We start from the raw sequence: 22774 nt of genomic DNA, 5'->3' as shown, positions 1-22774 counted from the left end.
ACGGTAATGTCACAATAAGGGAAAAGAGCCTATAGGTTTCTTCAATACGTCTTTGTTTTCTCTTACACGTTTTAGTGCTTGTATCAGGAGAAATGTTCTGGTACTCATGATCAGTAGCGGCTGGTGGTCAGAATAATGAGTGTGCTACAAACTCTATATCGGCCTACTGTAGAGGCCTACACTTACCTATTTATCTTAATTTGGAGTCTCGTCTAGTGATGAAATATCAAGTCCATACGACGTTCTTTCGCACTGCAGAACTTGTCATTTGGCGTTAAACCCCTCCATCTTGGACATCATACTCTTTTCTACTGACAGTATTGCAAGAGCAGTGAGGCGATCCTGGGACATAGTGTTCCTTAAAAACGTTTTTATGCGTTTCAAGGAAGAAAAACATATTTCTGGCTCAGCAGTGGTCATTGATGTTGTAACCAAAATATTTAACAACTTCGATACTTCACAGAATGGATCCTGTAAATTGTTGGATACTATGTATTGTGACAATTGAACAGCCATTTATATTTCGGAAGTCAGGTCTTCCGTATAGAAATCCAACTTGTATCTGGAACACTCTTTTGTTCAGTATAGTATAGCTGTTGACAGCAACTTCAACAGGTAGATGGCAGCAGCAGTCGGACACTTGAATTACCAAATTACATTGTACATAGTTCCGAATTCTTCCACAAACAAGCATTCTTCCGTTACGCTTTACTTTTGCAATCTCCAAGCTGTGTTGTGCTGAAGCTGACTACAGCACTTTCCCGCGTAAAAATAACCAATCAGAGCAGTGATTTCAGCTTCGCACATGCGCATAACTGTCTACATTTTTCATGTGGAGCTTTGAGTAGCACAACGAACCCCCTGAGGCATCAAAGAAGGCACGAAGACTAAACACTTTATAACGCGTCATGAACATAACCACAGGAAATTGTCAAATGACAGATCAAATACTATGGTGGTATTACAAATACATTATTTGAGCCAAAATTATCATTGTGCTGTAGCACTGTAGCACATAAGGACAGGCCGCCCCTGCTCATGATCTGCATAAAGAAGTTCTATACTAAAGCCAGGTTATGAACCGACTAAACTGGAAGCAACGTTCTGTTGTTCTCTTTCTGAGCTCTGTTGCCACATAGTGGCGCGAGATTCAAAGCGTGTTCAGCGTTTGTCACCGATATGTTTAAAATAACTGCTGTATATAGTTCTCGATAACACTATCCACAATATTAGTAATTAAAATTACTGTTTTTAAGAAAGCACGAGCTAATGACGCTGGTACGAAATGCGACTCGTAATGCACGTGGTACTGCAAATGAACTGGCTACGCTGTCTCCGTGATTCTGTTGCGAGATTTTCGTTAGCAGACGACATTTTCACGCGAGGTCCAATGAAAAGCTCCGTTCTCGTTCTTCTCTCCACCTCCCACACTCAACGTGTCATCACTGAACAGGCTACCCCTCTAACCCGCACGTTCCTCTCGCCCTCCCTACTACTTCCTGTTTAGTCGGTTCATAACCTGGCTTTTAGTATAGTACTGTTTTCAAACGACTTACTTTTAACAAATTTGGGAAAGTCTTTTGTAGAGTGACAAGAGCATTAGAAGGAAAAATATTCGAATACTGAAGAAATTTTGAAGTATTGGCAAAAGAGCAAAACTGAAGCTCTTCGATGTCTTGATATCTAGTGTTAACTTGCATAAAAATGACGTCACGTATTTCAAAAATAATTGTGTGTACTTCTGAAAAAGTTCACCTTCTGACAGCTTAGCATATTTCCGCCCTGAAAATTCACCGCTTTCTTTAGCGTTTTCAAAAAAAAAAAAAAAAAAAAAACTGACAAACTTCATCTGTTTTCACAAAATCCATCCGAGTTCCATGCCGATTTTTTTATTACAACAAACAAACAGGGCCAACAAAATAATTTTTCCAAATAAGAACTACCGCACAGCCACTGGTATTCACTGTACCACGCACTTTTAAAATGTTTGATGTAAGACCTCGCACCTTTCCTTTTCAGCTTTCTTGCCGATATATTAATAACAAGTGTTGGTTTCCCCGCTAACAATTCTTTTTATTTTAGTGGGGTATGTAACGACGCTGTATCAACTACGAGGTTATTTAGCTTAGTTGGATTGGTGATAGCGAGATGAGGCCAAGGAATCGCCACAGATTACCTGACATTCACCTTACAGTTGGGGTAAACCTCGAAAAACACCCAACCAGGTAATCAACCCAAGCGGGGATAGAACCCGCACACGAGCGCAACTTCAGACCGGTAGGCAAGCGCCTCAACCGACTGAGCCACGCCGGTGGTTTCTCGGTAACAATAAATCTCTTTCATCGCCTTCAGTCTATCGCGAAAATGGTGTCTGTAACACGCTACACACTATATCGTTTATAGGATGCATTCCTCGTTGTTAATACAAATATTTGAGTCATCACTTTTAAAAACAATTATAAAACTATCACTAAAATAAATAACTGCTTAGTTAACTTAATCTTCTAATATATCGTTTTAGCAACAAGACATAACATAGTCACCCTATTCACACCTCTCAAAACTGAAATTAACAGTTACAAAGAAGTATCTATATTCTGCATACTGCAGATTTCTCCATCCATCTCTTAAGGGGAAACGCTCAGTATTATGCAAGTTTACGCTATTATTTATTGTAATTTAAATTAAATTATGATGTAAGAAAATACTGAATTATATTAAGATATACGAGGTTATACAAAATAATTATAAATATAATTTTACACGCACAGAAAACCAACAAGCAGGAGAACGTAATCAACTATAGCATATGACACAATATAGCCCTACAACATGTTGTGGCGCATGGAACGCTCCTGCCATCTAACGGTAAAACTTCGCATAAGATATCCCTATTGTCACCCTTCCCCACTTTACGCCAACCAGTAGTGACAATGGGACTAGTGTTCCATAATGCAGAATACCTAAGTGCAGAACATATCACAAAGCCGAACGTAAATGACAAAAATTAATTGAAATAAAATAAAATATTAAAATACTTATAAGTGAAGTTGCGCCTAGTAAACAGGTGAAGCGCCGCTTCACGAGCTTCACCCGAAAAACCGCCCTGGTGCACAATAAATGTTGCCAAGAGAACTATTAAGCACTCGTCACTGGGAACGGCAGTTTGGCAACTCAACCGTCGTTACCATAGCAACAGACCTACCACGCTATGTGACATTCAGTTGTTTTTCCGATCGCAACGCTCCTGTCATGTCCCATCTTTTAAAAAAAAAGTATAACTCGCTGGACATGAGAGTTATCCGACCTGGTACTTAAGAAGAAATAATCTGGAAAAAAAAAGAGAGAGAGAGAGAGAGAGAGAGAGTTTAGCGGCCGAACTTGGAACTACAGCGCTATGTTGCCAATATGTACTACCATTCTTTTAGCTGATGAGATTGACGTTAGAAGACTGAAGTGAAAACATGCATTGATAATTTACGCGAAGGTAAAAAAAAATAAAGAATGGACAGTGAATAAAAGATGAAGCGTATCATTGCTAAAATTATTTGCACAAAAAAATCGCCAAGAGAGCTATTGAGGATTCACCACATGGTAGTGTAACTTTTGCAACTCGACCGTTGTTACCATAGCAACAGGCCTACTACGCTATGTGACATTCAGCTACTTTTCCGAACGCAGCGCTAATATCATGTTCCATCTTAAAAAAAGGTGTAAATTCCAATATTTTCAATGAATCGCTTTAGCAAAATATAACCCAGGAAATGGTTAAATTAGAAAAGTACACTTATTTTAAGAACTTTTGCAGACGAGCCACTTAACAAAAGGATGGGAACAATATTTCATATTCTTCCTACGTTTAGTCGATTTCTGCCACGTGGTCTGAAGCAGAATCCTATTTGTTTGCTACCAGCAGAAGAGTGCTTGAACCTCTTGAAGTTTCAGCCGCTAGATGTCTCTCTATGTCATGTATGAAATTTGCCCTCACCTGATAGTGATGAACGTATTTCACGAATTTGCCGCTAGATATCTCGCTATTGTTCTCTTGTGTTTCGAGTCGTATCTATTCTTCCTATCACTAAATACTAACGCGCCCGTCCAGGGCTACAGTTTGTAGTATGTAATGGTTGTGGAATAGTTTATGTTTTTCGACGTTTTGTCAGTAGTTCTCGCATTATGTTTATTAATTTATGTCGAATAATTCAGTCCAGAAGTTTTGTATACGTTAGTAATATTTCGTTGTTAAAAGAGTGAAACTTAATACTATAAAGTGCTTGTGATTTCTACAATCTTTGGTTATTATATGAAGTGTGTATAGAATCAAGCTCAATCTTGGAGTATCCATGAATACTTGCGTAGGGGTTGTCGAAATGTATGAGGTGAAATAAGTGTGTTTGTATTTGCATTTGCGGAGTTTTTGGATTATTTCTGGAGGTAGGTCATATGATTGATTTTTCACATTGGTGTTATTAGTGTTTTTTTACTTCTACGAAAACTTAGCTTCGAATCAAGGGGAATAATGTGTACAAGCGTTTCCAGTTTAAAGCCTTTTGCTGTGTACTAGCTACTCCTTGTGATTTTATTTTAGTTTTTATATAAAATTTCGTTCGGTGAGATCGTGATATAAAAATCGAGTATTTTCAATTCTCACATTTGGCGAATTACATTTACTTTCTTTTATATAGAAAGGGTCTAAAACAATATAAATAAACATAATTGTTTGACAGGCGCCATCTTGTTTTTATTTGTAGTTAGGTTACTGTACAATATAACTTCTATTTACAGTTGTGGGGGAGGGGTGTATAATTATTTTCCGTGGAAGTTATACTATATCAAATGTGTCAGCTGTTTTCTTGAGTGAGTAGAAGTATTATTGAAGAAAATATTGTCTCATATGTGAAGTTTTGACATACCTTTCGAACAGCATGTATTGAGCGTACCTGGAGTATTTTAAAATTGCATACACAATTAGTTTTGTGGTATGGAAGCGTAACAATTTTGGATGGAAAGGATCAAAATTTGCATTTTGCATTACCTTTTATTTTATGAATTTTTATGTGGAATTAGCGATATGTGTTTGAAGATTCGCTATTTTAATGTATATATATTTATTTTGAAAGGTACCTACATACAACTTGACTCGAAGTATAACTTCTTCTGTGTGATGACTGTTGAGTTTGTGTTATTTTATTGCGTTCGGTCGTTACCAGCTTGTTAAAAGATGTGAGTTACGTTCGTGTGTTGTTGGGACAATTTTCACACAAATTATTTGCATTTGTAGGTTATTGTTAAATTTCATAACGTTGGCAAATTAAAATTCTGGAAGATGAAAATGAAGAATTACTCTAATAGAAACTTATCTCTCAATCTCTTTGCTTAGTGTTGGATATACTGTATTTACAAGCCCATCACCAAGTTTGTTTTGTTGAGAAGTAAACTCAATTCGTTAAATATGACGTTGGATTATGTAATTGTAGCTGTTTTCTCCCTTGGTGTGATTATTTAAAATGCTATTATTGGCCACACCAAGGATTCATTTATATTGCAAAAATCTGCGTAATTAAACTAATTACATTTTCAGTTCAAATACCATAAGCATAATATGTCCATTTCACCATACATCTTTTCAGTAATTTATTTGTAATATAGTCTTCTCATGTTTTCGAAGTTAAATGTACATTACATTTGTTTAAAGAATTAGATAACAAATTCAAATCTGCTTGATTTTGCTTTTCATTCCGTACAAAGTAGGCCTATTAACACTGTTTTAGCTTCTATTGCGTAATCAGCTGTTTTTTTTTCATTACTGTAATGTGTATTTATTCAGAGAAAAATTCATGTGTTTTTATTTAGTAGGAAATAGTAGAGTGGTGAAATAGGAGTGATGCTAGAAGAAATGTTTTCCAAGAGTATGAGCAGAAACCCCTCGCCTACGATGAAGTGTATTATTATTATTATTATTATTATTATTATTATTATTATTATTTATTTTTTTTACATATTCTTGTACAGTATTCGAAGAAATACTTCACGACTACTCCGATTTTTTTGTGTACACTACGTGGGATGCAAGCTTACAAAGCATAGGGATATGTAATTAATGTAAATAAATTTGAATATTTGAAATAAGGTTACCGAAATATGTTTATAATTAGATGATTCCACAAATGCTTATAAAATTAGAAGAATAAATGTAAGAGAACAATTTTTCACTATTCATACATAATATAATTCGCTCTTTTATTTTGTAGTTGTGTTTATTTATGAAACGTACAATTGTCGCACTAAAGTTCTGCTTTGAAATGAACAGAAATTAGTTTGTTACTTTTGAATTATTTTCAGCTTCTAATTTCAAACGCTTTTGTGAATGAGAATGTTAATAAATGAACTGACTGTCATTTGTCTTGATACCAGAATTGCAAATGATTTCCTTAACCAAGACCTTGTAAACGTGAACGAACTGAAGAACAGTTTCATATCATTTGTCTTCAATTTATAATAATTCTTCTCGTAGGAAAATTTGTGGTTCTAGTATAGTATACGATTTCTATAGTTAAGTTGGGTGTTTATTACGTCATGTATGATGTTTATTTTTCGATTTTTTTTTGTAGTTGGTTATTGCGAGATATGATTTTCAGCACCGTAAATTCTTCAAAATTTGTGATAAACCTAAACCATAATGTGTGTTATTTACATTTTTTTTGTGTACAGTAATTGCCTTCTCGATCTTTACCAAGCCATAATGCAATTTGTGTGGTGTTACTCGAGGAGTCGTGTTTTCTCTTTTTGAGTACCTATTTGTATGCATCTGATGTCTGACTAATGTAATATGTAGCTAGTCGGCGATGTATACAATGGAAGAGCAAAGGAATTGGTCACCCTATCCCATTATCTCCTGGCTCAGTATCCTCATAAGTGATATCACATGTGAAGTTCAGACGGTTGACTAAACAACAATAGAGTTCAGTGTAATATATTACTTTATTGCATATCAGACCTCAGTTTTTATCTAGTGTAGTTTGAGCATAAGTTGCATTTATTTTTATTGTATAATACGTGCAGGAATAATAAAATTTACTACCGGTATTTTAATATGAAAATAATTTACAATTACTATGTTTTCAATGAGTATTCAAATCGATTTGAATACGCTTACCGTATTGAAACTTCCATTAAAACGGGGATTCAAAACGATCTGAATCACAAGGTCGATTGATACACCTAAAAAGTTAAAATCACCATATTCCTCGGAGTCGAAAATGGCATCAAATGCGTAGGTAACTACCATAAGAACCCCCACTCTGTAATTTTGCCGGTCATGTACAAACATTATTCTACGCGCAATCATATCTGCTTCTTGCTTCCTCTACGCTTCTGCACTTACAGGGGCATCGGACTGTGAGCCACGAAAACGCGAATAATCTTATGACTTTTTTTTATTGTAAAACTGATTCAACAATGGTGTACATGCTAGGAATTTTACTTGTGACTTATTTTTGTAATTGGGTTTACTTGATAAAATGCGAGAAATATTGTTACATGAGATATGCCCTTTCTATTACGTCATGTATAAATGTGTAGTTTGAACGTTTCTTGTTAATTGTCAACAATATTTATAATTTCTGCTGTATATAGTGTTAGACTAAAGACATATGCATAGACAGTCATAGTAATTCAGTCCTCAGTGACAATGCAAGCTACTACGGTTCACTACATACAGATTATATATATTATAGTACTGCATTAATATTACAGAGTCTCAAGCGAACAACACGAAATTGTACCGGTACATACCTACGCCATAACACGAGATTTTTACTCACTACATAATTTAATGCTAACTTCCTAACTCTGCTTGTACTCATTCATAACTGTTTACTAATGTCGAAAGTTATTACATTTACAGTCTCTAATCATTGGTCATTTCATTTGACTTGCGGAAAACCAGAACATCCAAGCCGAACCTGGCGGGGACAAAGGGACATGACTCAGAAAACCGGAACTGTCCAGCCAAATCAGGTCTTCTGGTCACTTTAAAAAAGTGGATCGGATCGTATTCAATACGGATTGAGTGGCATGAAAACGGACATCGTATTCAAAACAATTTCAATATAGGCTAAGGACGTGAACGTTAATTTATTTGATGTGTCTTCTGTTTTACCAACAGCAAGCTCAATTTTGTTTATTGGAAAGTTATGTTATAATGCATGATATTTTGTATTTTCATAAAAGTCATTATTATTATTATTATTATTATTATTATTATTATTATTATTTTATTTTATTTTATTTTATTTTATTTTATTTTATTTTATTTTATTTTAACATTTGAACATAAAAGGCCAACCAATTACAATGTTCACTTGACATGTTAACGAACATATCTACTTCGAAACTTCAGCTTTTGTATTCAAATCGTTTTCAATACGTATCGAAAATTCCACGAAGACAAGGTTAGGGGGGATCGTATTCAGTACGGTAAATATATTCAAATCGACTTGACTTCATGAAAACGTAGTAAATGTTAACGTGTTTACAACATTACATTTTTATGTTTAGAATGAAAGCTATTGTGAGATTTAATAAAAAAATAATTTATATTATTTTAATTTAGCACGTCTCCTTTCCCTCTGCATAGAAAGGAGCAGTTATTTGAACTTAATAAAACAAATACGGTAAACAGAACAATGGTCTTGATTACTGTTAAATTTAACCAGTAACACTGCACTTAGGTCTAATCACGTCTTAATTTACATGCTAGTTAATGTTTCCACGTCACAGGTATATTATTACACATATTTACAATTTATAACATCAAAAATTCAATTAACATATATAAGGGTGCAATGTTTCATCGAAATAAAGTCGGGTATACACATACGAACTTTCCTGGCGTCAACATAACTTCCACATCAGAAATAATATTAAAATAATTCTAAGTCGTAAGGAAATTAATGTCTAAATCAAGAATGCCTAACTGTGGAAGAGAGGGGTGTAAGCATGGGGACAGAGTTTGTGCCCTTGTCCACAAAGCCGGAGCCTTCAATGACGTATGTGACGTTTGGCAAGAACACTGAATACATATCTCTTCTCCTCCTACCCTATAATGACGCGAGGGTTGAAGGGAAGGGATGAGTTACGTGTTCCTGCTTGCGACGTTGTGCCACAATTGTAGCACAGTTTTGCATTTCTGATCTAAATTGTCCCATAAGCAATGTTTGAAATTTTATTATTGCAATAATTACACTAAATTTTAGAGCAGTATATATTTTTATTTCTGCTTTCCAACTAATTTATATGGTTGAAAAGCCGCCCTTCGTTATCGGCTGGTAATAGTCACGTGATTTGCCTAACGGCCTGTATTATATCACGATGGGAGTGGTACAGCGTATTTGCATATTGTCTCATCTGTTTACTTGCATTTCTTGAAGTAAGGGACGTGTAATTGAAAAAAGTGTTTAAGGGTACATGGTGCAAAGCATTGTTTGTGGAATTTGATATAAAGCAGCCATTTTCAAATGGTGTGAAAATGTGCCGCGAATGATCGGCCGGTGTGCCGCAAGGAAATGGAAGTAGTAACGGTTGTCGTAGCAAAAATTGGAAAAAGAAAAATGAGAAGAGTAGTAAGAAAGTGAGTCCACAAAAGTCAACATTCAGTAAACATATTCCCTCTTAAAACTGTCAAGATTCCCTTCGGTTTAGATTTTATGAGTGTGTCGCGGGATTTTAAATTACACCTTCAGTGTGCCATATGTTGAAAAAGGTTGAAAAACGCTGCTTTATAGAGGATAATCTGTGGTTTCTGAAATGGATTGAATTGATCTGAACAAACTAAGCATGTTTTAATGAGTAGTTTTAATTCACCAGTATGTTTCGTAGGAACTAATAATACAGGCATAAGCGTAAATTATAACAGACGTGAGAAACTACTAGTCAGGACCTTGAAAAGTTCTGCATTAAGCTTCACTCATTTTCTATAGGAAGCTCCATTATACAAGCCTATTTGAGAAATGGCACATTTAATGAGAAGATAGGAATTTCCCATTTTCCCTGTTTTTTTAAGTTGGTTATTTAACGACGCTATATCAACTACGAAGTTATTTAGCGTCGATGAGATTGGTGATAATGAGATGGTATTTGGCGAGATGAGGCCGAGGATTCGCCATAGATTACCTGGCATTCTCCTTACGGTTGGGAAAAACCTCGGAAAAAACCCAGTCAGGTAATCAGCCCAAGCGTGGATCGAACCCGCGCCCGAGCGCAACTTAAGACCGGCAGGCAAGCGCCTTAACCGACTGAGCCACGCCGGTCGCTTTTCCCCTGCTCGGAGTTTTATTTTTACGCTGACACACTTCGTTTCCAGAAGATTCGTGAGAACTCAGGGTAGTTATCAGAGTGGTGTGAATTTGTTCGAACATTACATACCGGTAATATAGAACAGAAATGTTCAGCGAGGGCATTTCTAGCCTTTAAACGAGGTGCAACAGTGACGTGAAATATCTTTTAAGTCTGTGCCTGCATGCGATTCAGAAATTCTACGTCATTGTTCCACTCGTTTAAAGGCTAGGAATGCCCACGCTGAACATGCCTGATATACAGGATGAAAAGTAAAATCTCTGGGAGATTGTATGGAACACCAGTATAAACATTTTTCTTTAATGTCTTATTGTGCTGTGAGGTACTATTTCGCGAGGACACCAGATCTTTATGTAACACGAAACATTGCCATCTATGCTTTATTGCTTGAGTCTCTTATAAAATATTTACACATCAAAATCACTGCAAAAGATGTTAAAAATACCTCCATTGATCTGTACACAAAGTTTACATCGGCGGGACATGGATTGTCTAACGCGGTGAAAGACTTCAGGATTATCGTTTATTTCCCCTGCTGCAGCAAATATCCGCACCACCAATTCGGTTTAATAAAGCACTCCACTAGGTGAAGACGTACAACAAAAAGTGAATTTGTAAGAACATCATGAACTGAAGAACGCATACGTCTTCTGCTGGTTTAATAAAGCCTCTGAGGAAAATATGACATTTTAAAAGAAAACCGTTTCTTTTGGTGTCCCATACAACCTCCCGGAGTTTGTCGATTTAATTACTTTTCGCCTGTAGATCATGTTATTTGTTTTTAGAGTCCATAATTGTGCGAAATATAGGATTGTATTAGTAGGTTTTGCTCGAGCACGACGATGGTTATCAGATAAGACGCTAGGTAGTATACGGGAATGAGAGTTGTTTGCTGGGATTGATGTCATCGAGGGAGCAGTACTCGGTCAGTTAGAATGAGCATTTCATGCTTGGTGCCAGTGATACACTATGAAATGCTGTAATATGTAGAGCAAAGATTTTAATGTAGTTCATATAGAAAATATGTATGTAAATATGTAAAAATGCAGTGAAATATGTACCTAGTTGAAAATGTAAATTAAAAAGAACTATAATATCATCTAGACAAACCAAATACAGAGTAAGTCCCTGTTTACACATTATTGTGTACTCGCCAGCTTCCAGGCATGCGCATTTCATTTTATTCTCCAAGTGAGGCGTCATGAAAGAATCGAGCTCTGCTCTCAATTCCGTTCCTGTCCTTTCCATCAGGAACGTGTTGATTGGCTGTTCCTCAAACAATTGGCTGCCTCTGTCGTAGTCAGCATGTCGTTCCGCAGAGCCCTCCTGCAGTCTGTGCGTGTGGCTCACCATGGCTGAAGAGCAAGCGGCTTTCCTTGTTGCTTCAGCAGCATCGCAATGTTAGTCGGAACAGTTGGTTCAAAAAGGAAGCAAATTTGTTGAATCACGGAGAAAAAGGAGGAAAGGAGCTAGTGGTTTTCAATTTTTAAACAAAGAATTGCGTTTAGGGAATGTCCTTGCGTATGGGAACTACGAGGGCTATTCATGAAGTAACTTCCGTTTTCATATAGCGTGCATAACAACAGAGACAGTGGCGCCGCTCTTGCGGTTGAGTGTACCTTGAAGCAGTACGCGTCGAGCAGCGGTAGAGTCGAGGTCGTGTCTTTGTTCCTCTCTTGAGCCACGTGCTGTCAAAGTGTGTGCTGCAATCGCAAGTCCCTCCAGGTGTGAGGTACGTTCTATAATAAGATTTCTTGTCAAAACTGTAAAGCTAGTGAAATCCATCGCCAACTTTGTGAAGTTTATGGGCCAGACGTAATGAGTGAAGGTGGTGTAAGACCATGGTGCCGTATGTTCAAAAATGGGCGAACCAATGTCCATGATGAAGAGAGAAGTGGTCGACTGAGTATCGTGAATGCAGATGTGGTTCGTCTGGTTGACGAAATGGTTAGAGCAAACCGCAGGTTCACCATGTCGGAGCTTAGTGAGGATTTTCTACAGATTAATCGTACTCTTCTGTACAAAGTGATTACGAAGATTTGGGCTATCGGAAACTTTCTGTCAGATGGTTACTTAAACTCCTTTCTGAGGAACAAAAGGCTCTGCGGATGGGATCAGCACTGTCCCTTCTTGAGCGTTACGAAAGAGAAAGCGATGCTTTTCTCGATCAGATTGTGACAGGAGATGAGACTTGGGTGCGGTATGTGAATGCAGAAACAAAGCTTCAATCAATGCAGTGGGTCCATACTCACTCCCCGGAAAACCCTAAAGTGTCGTCAAACACTTTCCACGAGGAAACTCATGGCAACTGTCTTCTGGGACAGAAAAGGAATTTTGCTAGTGGAGTTTTTGGAGAGGAATGCCACAATTAACGCTGAGTGTTACTGTAACACACTAACAAACTTGAAAAGGGCCATTCAAAACAAACGCCGTGGCATGTGAGCTCTGGGGTGATTTTCCTGTACGACAACGCCCGGCTGCATACAGCGCGTCGTACTGCGACCAAACTGCAAGAGTTCAACTGAGAAGTATTGGGTCATCCTCCCTATAGCCCAGATTTGGCGCCTAGTGATTACCATCTCTATCTCTTCATGCACATGAAGACGTGGCTTGGCTCGAAGCGCTTTGATGATGACGAGTTGAAAACCAGCGTCGTAGGTTGGCTTCAGTCGCAGGCGGCCGAATTCTACGATTGCGGAATTTCAAAGCTCGTCAAACGCCACGACAAGCGTCTCAATGTGACTGGAAGCTATGTGGAAAAATAAACTAGAGTATATACTTTCAAACGTATTGTAACCCAAATCTGTAACGTCATTCACAGGTTTGTAAAAGATAAACGGAAGTTACTTTGTGAATAGCTCTCGTATTTGAGAATGAGTGAAAGTAATTTTAGTATACTCCTGAGTTACGTGAAAAACTCACTTAAAAAGCAAGACACACACGAGGAAAGCAATTTCGCCTAATGAAAAGTTATGTGCTACATAAGTCTTCTAGCAACTGGTGAATCATACCAGTGTCTGGAATGTCAAATGTCATTTCTGAGAAATCCCACAGCTCTTTGGAAGGAGAATATTTAAAGGTAGCCTACGAATATTTTTTTTTAGGTTCGAAGGAATCCTTATGCTGAGAAATGTGACAACTGTTGAATGGCTAATGATAATACTATTATGTTAATTTATATTATGTTTTATTTAACGACGTTTGCAACTGACGAGGTTATATCAGCGTCGCCTGAATTTTTTCCCGCAGGAGTTTTTACATGCCAGTAAATCTACTGACAAGAGCCTGGGCCGGGATTGAACCCGAAGCCTCGGGCACTATAGGCCAGCACTCTACCGACTGCACCACCCAGGCCGACTATTATTATTATTATTATTATTATTATTATTATTATTATTATTATTATTATTATTAAATTACAATATACGAATGATTATAGGGAGGTTAAACAGTTTTGGGAACAGGAAGAATATATTAGACTAAATTCAAGGGAAGAGAGAACAGGAATGGCATGGTGGAGACTAGGTATCTGGAGGCTCAAGAATAAGAGGTGGAACGTAGAGAAGGATAAATGTACTTTGTGTGGACTAGCGGAAGAAGCAATGCATATTGCGTTACAGTGTCAGGCAACGAATGATTTGAGAAACAGTTGGGTGGATAAAAAATTTCTACAAATAAACGCTATAGTAGCTTATAAAAAAATGAATGGCCCCCCTAACGCCAACAGTCTGCATAAATTAGGAAAATTTCTTTTTAGAGTTAAAATTAGATTGGAAGAGAAAGTCAAAGCTCTAACGGATATGGAATTATAAATGTTGAGTAGTCGGACACAATAGGAAACTACGAAAAGTAATCAAAGAAGTTAACAGAATAATTTTGAAGAGATTGAGTATAGAAGTGAAAAAGCTAAAGTAAGAGTTTTAAATACAAGAGCTATACTTATTATTAGATTATTATTATTATTATTATTACTATTATTATTATTATTATTATTATTATTATTATTAGGGTGTACAGAGGATACTTATAGGTTCAATATGTAGTAGTTCTTGTAATGTTTGTATAGAGAGTGATGGCGGATTAAGAACTGGAACACATCTAATCCGCCTGACGTGAACAAAGATTGATGAAATAAATAAATATACGAGTGATCGGAAACTATAGGCACAAACTTCAGGACTGAGCAGAGGACAATGAAGCAAGGCAAAAATCCTAATAAACATAGGTCCGGAAACAACCGATTCCGAGATAATGGCGTCATTGTAGTCACCAAATAAATACGCCCCGGACATTTGCAAAAGTTACAAGGTGGTGTAGTACTTCTGGAAGGACCCGTGACTGTTCTTCTTGTCACACTGTTGTCCTGAGCCCATCTCGTCACCACTCGTTCTGCCCTCATTAAACTACAGCATACTGCGCGATCTGCCGATATGATGCTCCCATGTCCCTCATGCCAATGATTCGATCTTTCACAAAGTTCGAAAGATGGCGATAAGATGCCCGTGCACGACCTCTGGGCATGCTGTGTTGCGATCTCTACCTGAAAAATACAATAACGTTAGAAACATTCCAATAGCCATCACGTACTGACACCATACGTCATCTTTAGGATTAGCTTTTTTCTGTACTGAAAATAAGCTCGCATGAGGATGAAATTTTAATCAATATATCTCACAGGCATGCAAATACTGGAGTATCAGTTTGGTAGGATTCGGTCAAGGTATTCATGGTGTAACACTTTCCATTTCCTCCAGTTTATGTTAGACTAGGTTAGATGAGGAAATATCTAAGCGAGGCTGAGAAATGTGACAAGTTCAGAATGAATTAGATGAGGAGTAGCTAAGTGAAATGAATATTATAGATTTATTAATTTGTCATACAGAATAATATCTGTAATATTGACAATTAATATTTGAGGAGAAAAATTCGCTGCGGCGCCGGGGATCGAACCCGGGTCCTTAGTTCTACGTACTAAGCGCTCTGACCACTGAGCTACGCCGAATTCAAACCACAGCACCGGATCGAATTCTCCTCCTTCTGTTTCCCTTTATGGCCTGACTCCAAGTTAGGCATATATAGTATGTTGACGTATATGTTCAATGTCAACTGCCATTTTACTAGGAGCGCACTCAGCTGAGTGACTTATTTGGCCGGGATTCCGCAGTTAAGTGCACAGTAATCTGTACAGACATATGCATTGCTAGCTATGAGAATATTATAGATTTATTAAATATTTCAATTCTTGGGGAATTGAGACGTTTCTAGCTGCTTTGTCATTAAACCGTCTGATTTTGTTTCAAAAGTTTTTGCTAGAAGTAGAAGAGTTTAAGGATGTTCACATTTCATCCCACGCGTCTCTTTTGAACTTCTGTAAAATTCTCTTCGTAGCTGCAATTTGTCTTTTTGCTGCCAAACAATTAACTAAACTATTCATTTGTTTATATTTCTTTAGAGTCGACGTTTTGCAACTACTTCAGAACAAATAGCTGTCCATCATGGAGGTTTATTGCCAATAATGCTGATTTATTTATAACCCTAAACGGATGGAAAATATCTAGATACAAAGTAATGGAACTATAAAAGTCCAGATAGGAATTGAATCCATTATGAATGTCTAAACCCATCAGTCTATCACTAATAAAATTCTGAAAGAACTCTGAATTGAAATTTGAAATATCACATTTAGACTATACTTTTTCGACGACTTTTCCACTTGGATTCGAATGGAAAGTGTTAAAATGATGAGAAAATGGTCACTACCAAGAGTATTCAGAAATGTTTGCCAAATAAAGTCTGATTACAAGGATGGAGAGATATAGCTTAAATCTGGAGCTGTATTCTGTTGATGGAAATGACCTAACCGCATAGGGGTACCTGGATTATTGATGCAGATCAAGACAGTGACAACTATCGGTCAAATAAAAAATGGGATGATAAAAATTAATTAGATTTAAATTAGTGCCTCTATAAAAACTTCACAATGTTCTGCTGCATGTAATTAATTGGGAGTATAATATTTTCTTCAACATTTGTGTACCAATGGCCCCAATAAATAATAATGCTTGACGAACAATGAAAGAGTAGGGTCTATTACTTTAAAATAATTAGTACCTACTACGTAAAATGAAATGCTTGTTCGTTTTTGTTGTTTCGAAATTACTGCAATATTTTTTTTCTTCAAATACTGTATAAAACTCATATTAATAAATTATGCTTTACAAACCACTACTTTGTGAAGTATAACTGAGTGAGCCTAAAGTTTCCTGTATTACATTGTCAAATATAGACACTGATAATAACAGTGTTTTTTTCCTTCTGATAAGTGTGTTTATGATGCCCAAATGTCTATTTAATCCAGCCCTAGAAGCGCAGAATAGATCATTGTACACCCCTCCAGCTAAGAACGGGTTAGAGCAACGCTTGATCGATGCAATCTGCACAAACCGGCGATCCGCGCACATAGCTGCACATTTAGAGTCTGATTTCTGACATGCCTGTGCTAAAGCATAAAGGCTGATTCACAATAAACCGGGAACGGAAACGAGAACGAGAACGGAAATATTGCTAAAATAAATGTATTTAAATGTGAGTATTCACAATTAACTATTGTGAATGCTTACATTTAAATACATTTATTTTCATATTATTTCTGTTCTCGTTCTCATTCTCGTTTCCGTTCCCGGTTTATTGTGAACCAGCCTTAAATCTCCTCCAGTTGTTGATTCACATATTGCTCACAGTTAAATTGATATAATGCTTTGGTCGAAGACGATGTAGTCCTTTCTGCTTGACGAGTAGCATTCTCTGCACTCCCATCTTGAATTTTTTCTTTTTCCATTGGAGGTCTTATAGAGTAACAGAATTTTTCAAATTTGCCTTTTCGGTTTTTTTCTTTACTCCCTCTCCCATTGGGGAAAAATTAAAAACCTTTCTAATTCTTCTTTCTGATGAATTGATGTGAAATTATCAACTTTCCTCTTTGGCGGAAGGGATGGTGTCAGTCTAGAGCAGGCATACCAGAAATGAAACACTGAATGTGTACAGATCGCGTCATTCACGAGTTGCTATTACCAGTTCTTAGCTGGAGGAATCTATTCTGTGCTTCTAGGGTTGGATTAAATTGACATTTGGACATTATAAGTACACTTAGCAAAAGAAAAAAAACAGTTGTCAGTGTCTATATTTGACAATTGTAACACAAGAAAATTAAGCTTACTCAGTTATACCTCACAAAGCAGTGGATTGTAAAGCATCATTAACATGATTTTTATACAGTATTTGAAAAACATATGAATATGCAGTAATTTCGAAACAATATAATCGAACACAGTATTTCATCTTACGTAGTAGGTACTAATTATTTTAAAATAATACCCTTTCATTGTTCGTCAATCATTATTGGGACTTTTGGTACACAAATGTCAAAGGAAATGTTATACTCCCAATTACATGCAGTAGGACATTGTGACGTTTTTACGCTGAAATATTTCTTTGCTGTAGCCTATGTCAATATAAATTAACATCAATATTCTTATTGATGTGTAATGCAAATTAAACTTAGAATTTAAATGTATACTTGGTGAAAATGAAAGTGGCCGGCGTCTGAGTGATTAAGTTCGAATCGGGTATATTCGTGAGCGCTCGGGACAGTTAGGATTTCTTCAAAAGATTGGGCATATTCTTCTATTAGTTATAATGGGAAACACAACTATTAATCACTAAAATCTTCCGAGAAAATAATTCATATACGAGATTTAAAACAGACAGACTGTTCATAGTGTTTAAACAGTGAATATTGTAACACAAACACTATATACTGTGTAACAGGTTCTCAAGTGGAGTACGACTATTGTTCCTTACAATGCACCTGACTGCAGTAAAACTCTTAGCATAGTGGGTAGAGCGTTAGCAAAGACTTCGTGAGATTGCAAGTTCAAATCTTAGTGGAATTAGTAGACTTTTTTTTTTGTTGCCTTTTAAATGCATCTGTGAAAATAAAACGGGTTTTCCTAATTTTTTTTATCCTTAGAATACTTTTCGCTTTATTATTATTTTTTTGTGTTAACAGAAATTTTGATGCTGGATGGAAGTAACACTAAAGACGACAATTAGGGGCTTTCATATTAAAATGCTTTGTAAATTAGTATTAATCCCTGCTGCTTTGCACTCTATTGCCTAAGTAACATTCAGTAAATATGTTGATGGTTACATAATTGGCAATAATTAATTTGCAAGTTGTGCTACAGGGAATATGATTATTATATTAATCTAAATCCGTGATCATCAGGGTCTAAACGTAGTGATTGTAAACAATAAGAAAAACCATAATTCTGATGACAAAATATATCCACAAGTTTTCACCAATTTTGTAATTACCTGTAAGTAACATGAATTAACATAAGCAAAATTATTTCATTATATTACGCTAAAAGGTGTTGTAAAAAATAAAAGAAAGGACAAAACAAAAAATTTAACTACGGAGATTCGAACTCGAACTGTCTGCATAGAAGTTAAGTAGCTTAACCACTGCTACACGCCAAGCATGCTGTGGAGGTATTAAAATGCTATGTTAATTATTATATTAATCCCTGCTGCTTTACACTCTACTGCCCAAGGAACATTCAGTAAATATGTTGACTGTTAAATAATTGGCAATAATTAATTTGCAAGTTGTGCTACAGGGAATATGATTATTATACTAATTTAAATCCGTGATCATCAGGGCCTAAACGTAGTAATTGTAAACAAGAATAAAGACCATAATTCTGTTGACAAAATATATCCTGATTTCCTGGAATTATAACCACAAATTTTCACCAATTTTGTAAATATGTGTAAGTAACATGAATTAACATAAGCAAAATTATTTGATTATATTAAACTAAAAGGAGTTGTAAAAAATGAAAGAAAGAACGTAAATTTGTACAATTGTAATCTTATAAAATAGTGAATTGCACATCTTAAAACTTCAATGCTAATGTAAGAACTATAGAATATAGTAAATGATGTGAAATGAAAAAAACTTAATTCAAAGCCTTCTCGAATAGGAGAAGTAAGCACTCTCACTCCTATGTTTCCCCTCTTGGAACGTTTTCCTAAATGTCCTGGGCTTTAATATTCTTTTTCAGTGTTTTGAATGGGAACCTGCCTGAGGTGAGAGTAAAAGGTTGGATAAATGTCTGTCTCTCCATCTTGTCTCGGTGGCTGATACGGTTAATATTTAAATGTAGTTATTTGAAGTCAATTTTTTAATGCTTATTGTTGAAGCATTTTACATTTTTCATTTCCATTGTAATTGTTAGTTTTTAATATATATGCATTTATACTGTATGTATATATATATATATATATATATATATATATATATATATATATATATATATGTGTGTGTATATATATATATAGTGTAATTGCATTAATTAGATTAGCATTTATAATATTGTGATTTGTATTTTTTATCGTCTGTGATCATTAACACTTAACTTCAGGACTGTAAAACTTTATTTCAGCGTTATTCAGACAAAAAAAAATCCTTAGTATAGACTAATAATCGAAACCGCTCTCTTCTGAATAATACGCAGAAGACTTCACGTCTGAGCTATTGAGACGGCACGAAAGCTTTCATTTGTGTGCGGAGTGTCGATCTAGTCATGAAGGTTCAAATGTTGATTTAACTATACGATTTATGTGTATATACTTACCTACTTTTTTACGTCATATTACCATATTTTTTGCAGTTTTTGAAGTGCATTTCAGAACGATTCTAGCAACAAACCAAATAGTCTGAATTTAAGTAACTCAAATATTCATTACCTTGTGTGTGAGTTCTCTGGTCTCCGATCATGCGCAGTGTTTAACATCTGAGACTTAACAGTATTCCATCGTATCATTCTTTTTGGGGGAACTGTACGTATATGAACATAATAGAATGACGTGAGATAAAAAATTTGCAATTATGTATTTTTCCAGGAAATGTTTCCGCCTTGCAAATAGCTGCTTTCTTCGCTCCCTTACAACTTTAAAAGCCTCACATGTATTCCTCATTCATTTTCTCAATTATCACCTTATCAAATGGAAGTTTTAAGTCGTCTGATCTTTGATGGCTGTGTTAGTACAGACTCCATAACAACGCCATTATCACGTTTGTTTTGCCGTGAGAGTACTGATTAAGAAATAAGCGCTGGCGAATATATTTTGAGAACGTAACTGATCTGATCTAAACTGTCAGAACACTACTAGCGCGACATGGGCTGATGAAAGCCTTTCATTTTAAAATTATTATTGTCTGAGGAAACCATTATAACAATTATGTTATAATACTGGGTGTTCAGTTCAAAATGTGTCTTGGCTCGCTGCATGCCGTCATGTGTCTAGCTGATGAGCCTAGAGAATTCAATCTTCCTACACTTCCGCAGCTCAGGTGTATAATCTAAGAGGCAGAGAAGTTGGCTAGCAAGTACGGCGTTCATTCTGAAGAGTACGTGCCGATACGTACGGTAACGCCGGTAGTGGCAGGAATGTGAACTGTTTGGAAATACGTACTGTCGAGATATGGGGAGAGGATTAAGACGATTACTTACGTATTTGTTGACATTAACTTCGACGGTCAACATGGACACGGAGCATTTGATTTGTGTTGTGGAATGTTACCATACGCAACCGATGATAACAAATACCCTGCGTACGACTTGCCGGCGCAAAACACAGTTCGAAAGAGGTTATGGTAGCACACAGACCGTACAGACCGCCATCTGTTGCTACGACGTTAAAGTTATACCGTACACATTCTCAAGTTCAGATTGAAGAACGCCTTAAATAATAGGCAACTTCTCTAACATATAAACTGAAACTCGCTTCAAATCGGTGACCCAACAACAGTGACGTCATGACACACTTTGAGATGAACACCCAGTATATTCTTGATGTCTCTTCGTTACATCTTACTTTATTTTTCATAGCGTATTCACAGTGACAGCTCATTCAGCACCCGTACTGAAACTGTGTTACTGAAACAAAAGCTGATCTGCTACTGCAGGTACTGTACAGCCCGTGGAGGGAGTAAAGGCTGGTTTACAATAAAACAGGAAGGGAAACTGCAACGAGAATGAGAACGGAAATAATATTAAAATCAATGTATTTAAATGTGAACGTTCACAATAGTTAATTGTGAATCCTCACATTTAAATACATTAATTTTAACAATCTTTCCGTTCTCGTTGCCGTTTCCGTTCCCGATTTATTGTGAACCAGCCTTAAGAATATGGAGTTGGCTCTGTAGGTGAATGAGGACGAGAGAAGCGTGCCAGGTGACGGAAGGGGGGGGGCAGATGCGAGGGCACAAACTACACGCCACTTTGCTACGCGTTTGAATACAGAGAAATTGTTTTTAAGAGGAAATCACGTTTTCAAAATACGCAAACTATTTAATAAGCGAGAGTGAAAGAAACCAATGCATTTCGTTGTTGATTTTATGAAACTAACTACGTGACAGTAGGCCTACAGAAAATAATTTTTCAGGGGGAAAAAATATCAGTAGGCCTTCACTGATCCTCGATGATGTCATTTTTGTTCACCATATGCACGGAATTACTTCATATTCCTATGTAGGCCTGTGACTTTTAATTAATTTTTACTTTCTTCTGAACAAATTATGCTGTGCACTGCCACATATCAGACATATTCAGCTTGAATGTTGTTGTCATTATTATTATTATTATTATTATTATTATTATTATTATTATTATTATATTCTGCCTAAGGGCAGGTCTTTCACTGCAAACCCAGCATTCTCCAATCTTTCCTATTTTCCGCCTCTCTCTTAGTTTCCGCATGTCGCACTCTCAGTAAAATACTGTCGTATGTTGAATATCACATATTACTTTCGTAAATAATTTCCCACACTATTTTACTGGTTGGAAGTATGACGTTCTAATAATAAAATAGTGAATTTGGAAGGATTTTATACACATTTATTAAAATATTTTTACGGTAGTATTTTAACTTACTAGGAAATAGCATATCTTTACAAATCACATTTTCGAATTACGACAGTATTTTACTGAGAGTGCGGTATGATCCATGTATCTTGATGTTTTCTATCATCTGGTATATTCTTCCCGAACTTTGTTCCGTTCACCATTCCTTCCAGTGCATCCTTCAATAAGGCAGTTCCTTCTTAAGTAACCCAGCCAATTTCCTTTTCTTTTCCTGATCAGTCGAGGCACTTATTAGGAAACTTCTGTTATTTTTGTATAATTTTGGAAGTGTAAATCCCATAAATTTCACTATTTTTGAAGTGTTTCCCTACCTCCAGAAAGACAACTGTTGGGATGAATAAAAGAGTGCAGTTTACGCAAAGTTGGAATTTCTTTATAAATTTCGTAATATTCCTAGAATTTCCTTCGTATTCCTTCGTATC

At 36.2% G+C, this 22774-nt stretch overlaps 1 protein-coding gene across 6 annotated transcripts in view; it reads left to right on the top strand.

The window, feature by feature from the left end:
• Positions 1-4067: 4067 nt before the first annotated feature.
• Positions 4068-22774, top strand: part of LOC138707697 (lysine-specific demethylase 4C-like) — a 141321-nt gene continuing 122614 nt past the window's right edge. For 5 of the 6 annotated variants that reach the window (XM_069837513.1, XM_069837512.1, XM_069837509.1 and 2 more), the window contains exon 1: positions 4068-4434. The gene's annotated coding sequence lies outside the window, so the exon portion shown is untranslated. The remainder of the gene's footprint in view (positions 4435-22774) is intronic. The other variant, XM_069837515.1, reaches the window with a different exon arrangement.

This window comes from Periplaneta americana, chromosome 10 (genome assembly GCF_040183065.1).
Source record: "Periplaneta americana isolate PAMFEO1 chromosome 10, P.americana_PAMFEO1_priV1, whole genome shotgun sequence".
Classification (NCBI taxonomy): domain Eukaryota; kingdom Metazoa; phylum Arthropoda; class Insecta; order Blattodea; family Blattidae; genus Periplaneta; species Periplaneta americana.
This window is presented reverse-complemented; position numbering and strand designations above follow the sequence as displayed.